General features: G+C 39.0%; 1 long non-coding RNA gene across 1 annotated transcript in view; it reads right to left on the reverse strand.

Moving 5' to 3' along the window:
• Nucleotides 1-4,532: 4,532 nt before the first annotated feature.
• Nucleotides 4,533-12,992, reverse strand: part of LOC110352787 (uncharacterized) — a 42,234-nt gene continuing 33,774 nt past the window's right edge. Inside the window, exon 4 of the long non-coding RNA XR_002402357.4 lies at nucleotides 4,533-5,375. This is a non-coding gene — a long non-coding RNA (uncharacterized lncRNA). The remainder of the gene's footprint in view (nucleotides 5,376-12,992) is intronic.

The following is a 12,992-nucleotide window of genomic DNA, read 5'->3' on the forward strand; positions in this document are numbered from 1 at the left end:
ACCATCTCCCACAGCATTCTCCTCAAGAAACTGGCTGCTCATGGCTTGGACTGGCGCACGTTTCATTGGGTTAGAAACTGGCGGGATAGCTGGGCCCAAAGAGTCGTGGTGAATGGAGTCAAATCCAGTTGGAGGCCGGTCACTAGCGGCGTTCCCCAGGACTCGGTGCTGGGGCCGGTCCTCTTGAATATCTTCATCGATGATCTGGATGAGGGCATTGAGTGCACCCTCAGTAAGTTTGCAGATGACACTAAGTTAGGTGCGTGTGTCGATCTGCTCAAGGGTAGGAAAGCTCTGCAGGAGGATCTGGATAGGCTGCACCGATGGGCTGAGGTTAACTGCATGAAGTTCAACAAGGCCAAGTGTCGGGTCCTGCACCTGGGGTGCCATAACCCCAAGCAGAGCTACAGGCTGGGAGATGAGTGGTTGGAGAGCTGCCAGGCAGAGAAGGACCTGGGAGTATTGCTGGATAGTCGGCTGAATATGAGCCAGCAGTGTGCTCAGGTGGCCAAGAAGGCCAACGGCATCCTGGCTTGTGTCAGAAAGTGTGACCAGCAGGGCTAGGGAAGTGATCGTCCCCCTGTACTCGGCTCTGGTGAGGCCGCACCTCAAGCACTGTGTTCAGTTTTGGGCCCCTCGCTACAAGAAGGACATCGAGGTGCTTGAGCGGGTCCAGAGAAGGGCGACGAAGCTGGTGAGGGGCCTGGAGAACAAGTCCTACAAGGATCGGCTGAGGGAGCTGGACTTGTTCAGCCTGGAGAAAAGGAGGCTCAGGGGTGACCTTATTGCTCTTTACAGATACCTTAAAGGAGGCTGTAGTGAGGTGGGGGTTGGCCTGTTCTCCCATGTGCCTGGTGACAGGAAAAGTGTTTTGAAAAAAAACCCTTACAGAAACAAAAAAAAAAAAAAAAAAAGGATGAGAATACTTGTTCACTACCAAGCCACCAGGTGTTTTGTTTAGTATAATGAAGATTTGAGTATTAGGTGAATTTATGACAGAATTTTGGAGCAGTAACAGTTCTTCCTTGGCGGCTGGGATGCTAGAAACTGGTGCCACTGACTCTGGACCTACTTTGCAAGTACATTATTTAACTGAAGATAGTGTCCAGTGTTATGCAGACAGGAGGATTTTGTTAGTGTCTCCTCTGGATCAGGTATTTGTTCATTTTATAAGGTTTGCCTTCAGATAACATATATCTAGAACAATTTCTTTTTCTGGAGAAAGGGACCTTCAAGGATACAATAAAAACTTTTTTAATATTAATTAATTAATTTATTTATTTTTGGTGGTGGTATTGCTTCACTGTCAACTGGGATAAACCCCAAAACATAAGGTAACTACATTCTTTCTTTGGATAAACACTGTAATCCCAGGCAGAGCAACAGCTGTGTTAAGTGGTTTATTGCCTCACTTAAAAAAATAGACAAAAATTATTGATCTGTATCTGTTATTAAAAACAGCTGTAAGGAATCAACACTCTTGCAACACAGATATAATGTAAGTAAGGCTTCTCTACAATATATCTGACAGAAAACATCCTTTAAGCTGTACAGTGTAAGAATTGGGAATGTTTGAGCCTTTAAGTATGTAATGAGTGTTGATTAAAATGTGATCTTTCTGTACATGTCTTAGCTGAGCCTGGGAAGATCCATGACAGGAAATATATGTTGTCAGTTCTCAGAGATACTATGGGGACTTTAAATGTCATTTAGAAAGAGGGACACTTAAACTGTTTCACAACACAATTCTATACAGTGCCCCAGAGGGTTTGATAATTGCCAGGGAGACCCCATTGATTGCATGGTGATTGCATCAGTCACAAGATACACAGAAGTGTGACAGCCTGAACTGTAGGGAGGTATGGTTTGAATGATTTATTCCTGATAAACAGTGAGAAAATGATAACACTCAAATCAATGGATGTTGATGGCTATTTTTTTATTAATCTGGGATTGTTTGTTTTTTTTTTTTTAGTAGAAGTATAATAAATACATTCAGTTACCACAGAGCAAGTCTAGAAACTGGGAAAAATGCATTCTGGCAGAAAAGAAAAAAAAAAAAAAAAAAAAAAGTTTCATTTTGTTTACACTGAAATACTGTGAATGTCCTAAAGCCATACAGATAACCACTGCCTGCATTTTCATAATTTTATATATAACTACTAGTTGTACATTTACAACACAAGTAATGTGTGATATATGATATACCAGGGAAGCTCATGGAGCAGATCCTCTTAAGTGTCATCATGCGGCACTTGCAGGGCAAGCAGGCAATCAGGCCCACTCAGCATGGGTTTATGGAAGGCAGATCCTGCTTGACGAACCTGATCTCCTTCTATGACAAAGCGACGCGCCGGGTGGACGAGGGAAAGGCTGTGGATGTGGTCTACCTTGACTTCAGCAAGGCTTTTGACGCCACAGCATTCTCCTCAAGAAACTGGCTGCTCATGGCTTGGACTGGCGCACACTTTGTTGGGTTAGAAACTGGCAGGATAGCTGGGCCCAAAGAGTCATGGTAAATGGAGTCAAGTCCAGTTGGAAGCCAGTCACTAGCGGTGTCCCCCAGGGCTCGGTGCTGGGGCCGGTCCTCTTGAATATCTTCATCGATGATCTGGACGAGGGCATTGAGTGCACCCTCAGTAAGTTTGCAGATGACACCAAGCTAGGTGCGTGTGTCGATCTGCTCAAGGGTAGGAAAGCTCTGCAGGAGGATCTGGATAGGCTGCACCGATGGGCTGAGGTCAACTGCATGAAGTTCAACAAGGCCAAGTGCCGGGTCCTGCACCTGGGGCGCAATAACCCCAAGCAGAGCTACAGGCTGGGAGATGAGTGGTTGGAGAGCTGCCAGGCAGAGAAGGACCTGGGAGTGATGGTGGACAGTCGGCTGAATATGAGCCAGCAGTGTGCTCAGGTGGCCAAGAAGGCCAACGGCATCCTGGCTTGTGTCAGAAACAGTGTGACCAGCAGGGCTAGAGAGGTGATCGTCCCCCTGTACTCGGCTCTGGTGAGGCCGCACCTCGAGTACTGTGTTCAGTTTTGGGCCCCTCGCTACAAGAAGGACATCGAGGTGCTTGAGCGGGTCCAGAGAAGGGCAACGAAGCTGGTGAGGGGTCTGGAGAACAAGTCCTACGAGGAGCGGCTGAAGGAGCTGGGCTTGTTCAGCCTGGAGAAAAGGAGGCTCAGGGGCGACCATATTGCTCTTTACAGATACCTTAAAGGAGGCTGTAGCGAGGTGGGGGATGGCCTGTTCTCCCACATGCCTGGTGACAGGACGAGGGGGAATGGGCTTAAGTTGCACCAGGGGAGTTTTAGGTTAGATGTTAGGAAGAACTTCTTTACCGAAAGGGTGGTTAGACACTGGAACAGGCTGCCCAGGGAAGTGGTGGAGTCACCATCCCTGGAAGTCTTTAAAAGACGTTTAGATGTAGAGCTTAGGGATATGGTTTAGTGGTGACTGTTAGCGTTAGGTCAGAGGCTGTACTCGATGATCTTGATGTCTCTTCCAACCTAGAAATTCTGTGATTCTGTGTGATTTTGTGACTTGTGTTCATTCAAGTGTCTTTGAAGGTCATGAATCTGATCTTCTCCTGTAGTCGGTGGTACTTCATTCTCCTTGTGACTGTCTTCAGTTTTTGTGACTTAAGCTGGTGAAGACCAATATTAAAAAGTTGCTGAATGTCTCAGACTTCTCCATGTTTTAGTACCCAGGTCTGTCATTTCAGCAAAGGAACTGCTTTTTCCCTATTCTTCATGTTCCCACTCATGTTCTAGAAGCCCTTCTTGTTGCCCTTGACTTCTCTGGCTAAATTTAATAGGGCTTTAATTTTCCTAACCTGAACCCTAGATGTTTTAACAATGTCTCTGTATTCCTCCCAGGCTCTCTGTCCTTGCTTTCCTCTGAAGGATCTGTATATTTGTTTTGGTTTGGTCTGATTTGGTCTGGTCTGGTTTGTTTGGTTTGGTTTGGTTTGGCTTGGCTTGTTCGTAAGAGTTTGGCCAGGAGTTCCTTGTTCATCCATGCAGACCTTCTTGTGATTTTGCCTGACTTCCTCTTTATTGCCATGCATCACTTAGAGTAGGTGAATCTTGAATATTAACTAGCTTTCTTGGGTCCCTCTTCCCTTCAGGGCTTTGTCTTGTGGTGCTCTAACAAGCAGATCCCTGAAGAGGCCAAAGTCTGTTCTCTCAAAATCCAAGGTAGTGAGGTTGCTGTGCTCCCTCCTTGCTGCTCCCAGGATCCTAAACTCTGCCATTTCATGGGCACTGCATCCAAAGATGCCCTTTGGCTTCATGTTCCTTACCAGTCCCTCTTTGTTGTTGAGAATGAGGTCCAGCATAACACCTGTCCTTGTTGTCTCCTCTATCACTTGGGGGAAGTTATCATTGGTGTATTCCAAGAACCTCCTGGATTGCCTGGATTGCCTGTGCTGCCCCTCCAACAGATATAATACATAATAATAATAATAATAATAATAATAATAATAATAATAATAATAATAATAATAATAATAATAATAATAATAACGACATGATATAGCAACTTTTTAAGAGCTTTCTATTACTTTATTTTTCCATCAACAAATTCTGATACTGTGTTTTGGAATGCAATTTTTAAGGTAGTTTTTTTGTTTTTTTGTTTGTTTGTTTTTGTTTTTTTTTTTTTTTCCCATAACTTTCATGTTCTAACATTTTTCTATGTCAAAAAGTTCAAATTGAAACAAAATTCAATTCTCTTGAGGCACAATAAGTCATTGATAGGATAGAAAGAATAGTTTGAAGAGAAAAAGGTCAAAAATGAAACAAAGAAAATAAATAAAAACATGAATTGACCAATTCAACCCAAAACTCTTCTTTAATTTTTAATCTTAGTAAGTATAAGAAATCTGAACTATTTTTGCAGGAATCAATAGGGGACAACATTGAAAGCCATTCATGGGTTATTTCTTGTTCATTTTAGAGATAATCAATAGATTAATTAATAAATAGATTTAAGATAAAAGTCTGCCTACCCATCCTTCTCTATCTGCAATTTATAGATAGATAGATAGATAGATATAGTGTATCTTTTATTGTAATGAAAGGACAGGTATGGAGCACTATTTAGAAGGAAAAAGTACTCAAGTGTTAATCAACTGAGTAATTGGTATACCAGCGGTACACTGTTTCTGGTCAGGTTTGAGTCCTGTATGCTTACCATTTCTTATTGCACACCACCTTTCACTGGAAAATAAGTAGCAGAGTTACAAATAGGTTACAAAAGCAGTGTTAAGAGATTAAAAATATAAAGTCAGATGGATACAGACCTTGCTTCCAAGAAATAGGCAAAAGAGTTTGAATCCTGTATTTATAGGAAAACAATCCGAAGAACAAATTTCCTGTAGGGACCAAACAGATTAAGAGTTCTTGAATGATCAGAAGGTACAAAGTCCCTTCACAAAGTAACTTAAGATTTTTTACTTATTATTATTATTATTATTATTATTATTATTATTATTATTATTATTATTATTATTATTATTATTATTATTATTATTATTCTTTATTATTCTTTATGTTTCTTCAACATGCTAGATCTGTTCTTCTTTCTCCCTTGTTTTGTTGATCTCGTCAATTTCCAGCAGTTGACTTTTCCTTTTATTTAAATTTCATTCATGTTCACACCTAAGAATTAGTACAAAAAAGAGGCTGTTCGATATGATGATGGAAACTCATCTGTGCATCACAGGCATTAGAAGTGTGTTCATTACACTGAAATGGTCCTGAATGACTGAAAAATCAGTCTGGAAATGCCATTTTATCTGGGCTAAGGGACCCGTGGAAAATTCTTTTCACTTAGAACTTCCTTGTATTATTTATTTATTTTTTTTAGTGGAATCTCAGGTGTCTGAATATATCTGAAAGTGTAAATGATCACAGCATATACTTCAAAAATTGCCAAAGAAGATTTTAAAATAGATCACCTTTATGTACTGATATTTAATTATTTTGTAGTTGTTCACGGCATAAAGAAGAGACCTGACCACCCTAATAATGCTCATTTTTAACATAAATTTACTGCTTACTTAACATAACTTAAGTTCAGATCTAATGCATGGTAGTCTCATTCACATACTGAAATGAGAGAAAATATTCTTGGTAAGAGCTGGACTTTCTTCAAAGTTTATACTGATAAAATACTTTTTATTTTAAGGCATTGAGCCTATATTTCTGAACAGCCATAAATAACTGTGTGCCTGATGATTTTCTACATAGGCAGATGTATAATGGGTAGTATAAAATGCACTGATTCAAAGAGTGGGTACAGGTTTGAAAAAAACTAACAATATAAAGGTTTCAGCACTACCAAAAAGGATAGACCTATAGAAAGGATAAAAATAATGAATTAGGTGTTATGTACAGAAGCAAAAAAAGTCATAAAAGGAAGGATGCTGAAGCATCATAAGAAGCATCATTATGCAAATTAAACTCACAAGATTATATCAAGCTAATCAAACCTTCTAAAATTTATCTGGGTAATACACAAACAAGATCAATCATTCCTTTATAGAGGAAATTTACATTCTGTCTTGCTTTCATGTTACCAATTCTAAATCAATATAGGCTTAAATTGACAATTATATGGGCAGCCAACACTGCAATATTTTGAAAAGACAGCTAGAACACTTGTAGTTTTACAGTTATTGCTTTGACGAGGTACCAAGTGCATGACATAAGGAAGAACCAAACCATTTCTGAGGCACTTGTTTTCTAAATAATACTTATATTGTGAATTAATTCAGTCTAGCTGTGCTTCACCACAAGAAAGGCACAAATATGACTGTTCTGAGGAACTTGTGCATATTCGTACTCACTCTCTCCAGATCCAGTCTTTTGTGTACACTCTGTGCAATATGATCATAAATTCATCTTATACCACATAAAGTGATTCAATCAAGTCAGTGCTTTCTACCACACAGCCTGCTCAAGGTTTCTGTGAGGCTACAAGGCAATGACAGTGTGAGGCAGAGGATGCACCTTCTAGCCAAGCCACTGTTCTCCTGTATCAGCTTTGCACATGTGCATTGGAGCCCAAAGTGCTGTTGAGGAAAGCAAAGCAAACGGCAATGGCAGGAGCACCAACAAACTGGCAAATGTATTGTAGCTCCACACCGTCTTTTTATTCTGATTATGGCATGAGGAAGTACATTCCCTTATTTTCAGTTGCTTTTTCCTCATACATAAAAGGTGGGATTGGATTTAGAGCAAGGGCAAGTCTGCTCCATGTCTCACCAAGTATTCTGTATCATGATAACATTTCAGCTACTACAGCTTCTGTCACTCTGTAATTCAGCCTGATATTTCCATGTTTTCTACTTTAACTTCTTCCAAAGGGAGAAAACACAATTATTTGGCAAGTTTGGAAAAGTCAAGATAAGAAAATGTAAAAGATGCAGAAAGTACAGAGAAAGAATTGTTTGTTTGCTTTTGTGTATTTTTAAGAATATATTTATTTATATATTTGTTTGTTGTTTGTTTATTCTGTGTGTTTTGTTGCTCTTGCTGTTTTTGATTTTCCTCTAAGTTTTGGACAGATTTCTGTCTTTTTGATCAAATAAACTTTTATGAAAACATGGAGATATATATATATATATATATAATTTTTTTTTTTTTTCTTGAGCTTTATTTCTTTATTCTAATAAAGAAATTCAAGGTTTTGAACAGTAGTATATATACGCCATAGTGGTAAATGCAGAGTCCATTGCATTACTTTATGCTGGAGAAAACGATACATGGTGAAACCCACACTGAAAAAGGAGAACAGTTTTCTTCACAAGCAATGGTTTGAAGGGAAAACTAGTTTTATTTTCTCATCCCTAAGAATATGGATTTCTTTAGGTCTTCTTTAGCATTAGAATATGCTTTTCTTTAAGTCTGAATCAGAAGCTGGATAAAATTTCTTGCTATTATTTCAGTTATGAGGAAGAGGCTATATGCTCAGGAAGTTGCCCTGATTGTCCAAGATATGGATTTGATTTATGTCTGTCTGTGAAAATTGTCTGGTCATACCAGGCCAAACTATTATGTCTCTGCATCTTAACACGGACATGTTAAAAAAATAACAATAAAAAGAATGTCCTCAGGTATGATGGTGATAGGATCATTTAGAAAGGTAGGTAGGAAAGATATATTTTGTTTTTGTAGGTAAATTTGTTACTTCCTTTCTATAAGAAGGAGAAACAGGAAGGAGATAAATGTCACCAACTAACAGTCAAACAGACCTCAGTTTTAATATACCCCTTAAATTAATATCCCTTAATACCTAAAGTGCTTTCTGCCTTTTCTATACACTTTCCATTAAAAAAAAAAAATATTCTAAAAGTGGTATGACAAATTCTTCTTTAGCACATTTTAGGATTCTATTTTTCTTTGAAAGAATAGCATATTATCCAAAGTATTTGGTCAAGCTATATAATCTATTTTTTATTTATTTATTTTTTCCTTACTCTCCCACAGTTTCTGCTTTGTTGTTGCATTAAAAATTAATCATACTTAACATAATCATCTTGAATTTAGATTTGGATGGCAAAGTTAATGCCATATGTATGAGTATCTGTGAAGGAGCTAGAATAACCTACTTATAGGCAGTCAGTGATTTAGAGAAGTGATTCTTCTTGCTATAATGCCAGAGGCTTGAAGACTCATTTTCAGTATTTTACTTTGTGTCTTAATCTAGTCAAAATAATCTCTTCTTGACACTAGTCAACTATCAGCAGAAAGATAAAACATGTCAATGAAAAACAATCATATTACTGAAACAATAAGGAATCTTAAAGCTTCTTATTAAAATGAAAAATATAAAATGCTTCTTAAAAATGTAAGAAATAATTCATCTTGACACTTTGATAATCACTTTCTTAGATCAGACTTTCAGATGGCCTGACAAATATGCCATCAATTTCCTGTTCTCCTTTGATCTCCAATAATGGTTTTAGAAGGATGAATTAGCACAAACTTTGAGTGTTACGTTCTTGATTTCTGTCTGATCTTATTGAATAAAAATTATGTACATGAATCACAGTGCACAGAAAGACACTATTCATCCATAAATTTTGATGTACACACTGGCAGAAAGGAGTTAGAAAAAAAAAAAAAATACTTGATGGGTAATAAAACATCTAATTATGTTCCTCTGGTTTTGTGATAGATGTACTATCCCAGGCTGATGAAGAGTGCTGAGAAAGACCTTAGACCTTAGTCCTTTCTTTCCTGAGAAAGACCTTAGTCCTCTCATATTTTTGACATATGCTACATATGCTATAAAAGAATTTTTAAGAATGTTTCTTGGATTATTCTCCCTCTCTGCCTCCCTGTCACATCTCCTATTGATCCATCTGCGCAGTAGTGCTTAGAATGTGGCTTAGAAACTAAACACCTTCTCGTAAGAGAATCATGCTTTCACAATGAACTTCATCTATAGAATAAATCCTTTAATCTGATGCCTCATTAACATGCTATTTATATAAACCACCTGCTGATGGAAAAGAGTTATTGAGATGGAAAAGGGCATACAGTTGCATTTTCCCAATGTTATAGGTGGCTGCAGATGATCTAGAGCTACCTCTTACAATCAATCATATTACAAGAAATATATCATTTATAGTCTGTAGTATTTTCCAAAATAAAAGGACAGCAGAGGCAAAAAATGGTGTTGAGAAGCTGGAACAAGAGTTTTGAAACATACCACAGAAAATGTAGTATTGATTAATGATTAAATTTTGACTTTGTTATGTCTTTCAGTGCTGTTTCAGTATGTGTCCCCCAAGTGCTGCATCTGCATCCCTTATTTGAAATCCTTTGCTGTTTCACTGCCTGCTCACTCCCATGGCACAACTGGAAGTGACAGCAGTGAGATTAAGGTGTTACTCCATGAGGTGGATCTTGAAAACTTCCTGTATCAGTTTAGAATTTAGATTTGTTTTCTGTATATCAAAAATGCACTGCATATTTTGTAGAAACCCCACTTACATCTACCATTGAACAAAGTTTTAGAACAGGGTTTAAATAGAACTACAACACACACTGAAATGCTACACAACAGAAAATGCAAGTGAGTGAATGTGTAGTGGGTTTAGGTGTCAAATTGTTGGTACTGGGAGCCTGCAGGTATGGAGGTGCTCCATGGTGGAACAGATATCCATGCAGCCGATTGTGGAGAACTCCCATGATGGAGTACCTGGATATTTCCTGAAGGAACTGCAACCTGTGAAGAGCCCTTGCAGGAGCACAGGGAAGGTATGAAAAGGAAGGGGTAGCGCTTAGAAACCCTGTTATATACTGTCCATAATCCTTCATTATCTATACCCCATTTGCATCAATAAACTTTGGTAAAGAGGTTGTGAGTGATGGAGTAAAGCCTGGGAAAGGATGGGAGGCAAAGCATTGTTTTAATGTCTGTGTTTTTGTTTCCAGCAAAACAAATCAATTTTATTTGAAAACAAAATTAACCTAATTTTTCCCAATTTTATTCTGTTTTGTCCAAGACAAAATTGGTTAGTTTTCTTCTTGTCTTGAATTTGACCCACAGAACTTCTCACATTGTTTTTTCGCTCTGTCCTACTGAGAAGAGTGATTGAGCAGCTGAGTGGGCATTTAGCTTTTTAATAAAGTAAACTCACCAAAGCATCCTATACACACATACGCCTTATCAATTTATATCCACTGGTACCTCCTAGTAACTAAGAGAGAAACATATTTGTTTTGTTTCAATGGTGAACAGAAAATAGATTTGACTTCTTATCTGCCATGTTCTTCCACGGTTATATTTTCTTGGTGTGTCAGGTTTTTCTCAGCAACTATGAACGTAACAAGCTCTCAGTTCCATTAAATTGTTAAATTAAAAATAAAATAAAATAAAATAAAATAATTCTAATATATATAAAAATTAATTCTAATATATTTTTGTCTAATGAGTGTGATAATAAAATCTAATACTTTTATTACTTTCAGTAGCTGAATTAAGTTGTTAAAGGGTAGAAATAAAAAGCTACCTGATACTAAATAATGCATGGAAAAAGAGTACCTTGACAATGAGTTAATATTTAAAATTGTTTTGAGGTTAATATTTGGATGATAATTATAGTTTGAATTACTGAAAATGTGGCTTCAGCCAAGTATCAGCATCTGTACAAACTTTCAAAATATTCAGGCTGGTGAGGATGTGTGGTGGTTTCACATTGCTACACAGCTGAATTCCACTACAAGCACACTCTCATTTCCTTTTCTCAAAGGGAAAGGGGGAGAAAATATGCTGTAAAGGTTTCAAGGGTTGAGATAAGGATGGGGAGATCATGCACCGATTATCATCATGGGCAAAGGAGAAAAATATAATAATAATAATATAATAAAATATAATAATAATAATAAGGAGAAAAATATAATGTATTGCCTATTACTAGCAGAGTAGAATAGAGAGGAACTAAAAGCAATTTAAAAATGCCTTCTCCCCCATTCAAACCTCTTCTACTTCCTCCCCTGAACAGCTCAGAGGAATGGGGAATAGGGTTTGTGGTCAGCCCAGGAAACTTTGTCTCTGATGCTCCTTCACTATCACTCTCTGCCCCTGCTTGGAGTCCCTCTCATGGGCTGCTGTCCTTCCTGAACTGATCATACATGGACTTTCCACAGACAACAGATCTTCAATAACTGCTCCAAATATGGGTCTATGTCATGGGGTCATCCTACAGAGCAAACTGCTCCAACATGTGTCCCCCACAGGTGGCAGGTCCTGCCAGATCACCTTCTCCTGTGTGGGCTCCTCTCCACAGGCAGCAGCTCTTCAAGAACTATTCAACTCTGGGTCTGTACTACAGGGTCCTTCCTTCAGGAGCAAATTGCACCACAACGGGTCCCCCATGGATGGCAGTTCTCCCCAGGTTGCCTGCTCCTGCATAGGCTACTGTCCACAACCTGCAGCTCCAGCCTGGGGCTTGCTCCTGTGGGGGCTCTCCACAGGCCGTAACCTCCTCCAGGCCACATCCACCTGCTCCACCGGGGGCTTCTCCATGGGCTGCAGCGTGAAGATCTGCTCTGCTGTGGTACTCCATGGGCTGTTGGGGGACAGCCTGCTCCACCAGGGGCCTCTGTATAGGCCGCAGTGGAACTTATGTTGTGTGCCTGGAGTACCTCCTGCCCTCCTGCTGCACTGCTCTTGGGGGCTGCAGGGCTGGATCTCACCCCTCTCTCCCAGCTGCTGTTGCCCAGCAGTTTTTTCCCTTCCTTAACTCTGCTCTCCCAGAGAACCAAGAAACATCCCTCACTGACTTGGCTCTGGCCAGCAGCAGATCCCTTTTGGGAACTGTCTCTGATCTGATGGGGCAGCTACTGGGCTCTGCTCACAGAGACCACCCCTGAAGCCTACCTACTACAAAAATTTTGCCATGTAAATCCAATGCAGGATAAGGATGCTACTGAAAAAAGCTTTTTATTTATTTTTATTTATTTTTTAATTTTTATTTTTTCCCCAAGTGTACTTCTTGCTCTGGAACTGGAGCAGGCTGCATAACAGTGGTAATAATTTTATGCTACTTGGAAGTAGGAATTGGTTAATAAAGTCAGTGTCATAGTCCTGAGTGTCCACAGTGGCAGTCCAAATGAGGTAAATGATTTCAGATAACCATCCTGCGTGCAGAGAAGATAGATTTGGTCATCTCTTCAGTGATCATAAATTTCTGTTTTATTTGTCAGTTTAGGGATACAACTACGAGAGCCATGACCTCTTTTTTATGTATATGTAAGGCAGTCACAATATTCTAAAACTCTGCCCTCACTGACCTCCTGGATGAAGATGCAGATGTCCTAGTGAGAGCTGAAGGTATTAACACCATATGAAGCAGCAGCACCAAAATATATATATTCCACTGTACAACACCTTATAGCCTAATAATTTACTAGATTTGCACAATATCAAGTAAATGTGAACTTTGTGTTCTAAGTTAATTTAATCTTTTGTGCAG

The sequence above is a fragment of the Anas platyrhynchos genome, chromosome Z (assembly GCF_047663525.1).
Source record: "Anas platyrhynchos isolate ZD024472 breed Pekin duck chromosome Z, IASCAAS_PekinDuck_T2T, whole genome shotgun sequence".
Classification (NCBI taxonomy): Eukaryota; Metazoa; Chordata; class Aves; order Anseriformes; family Anatidae; genus Anas; species Anas platyrhynchos.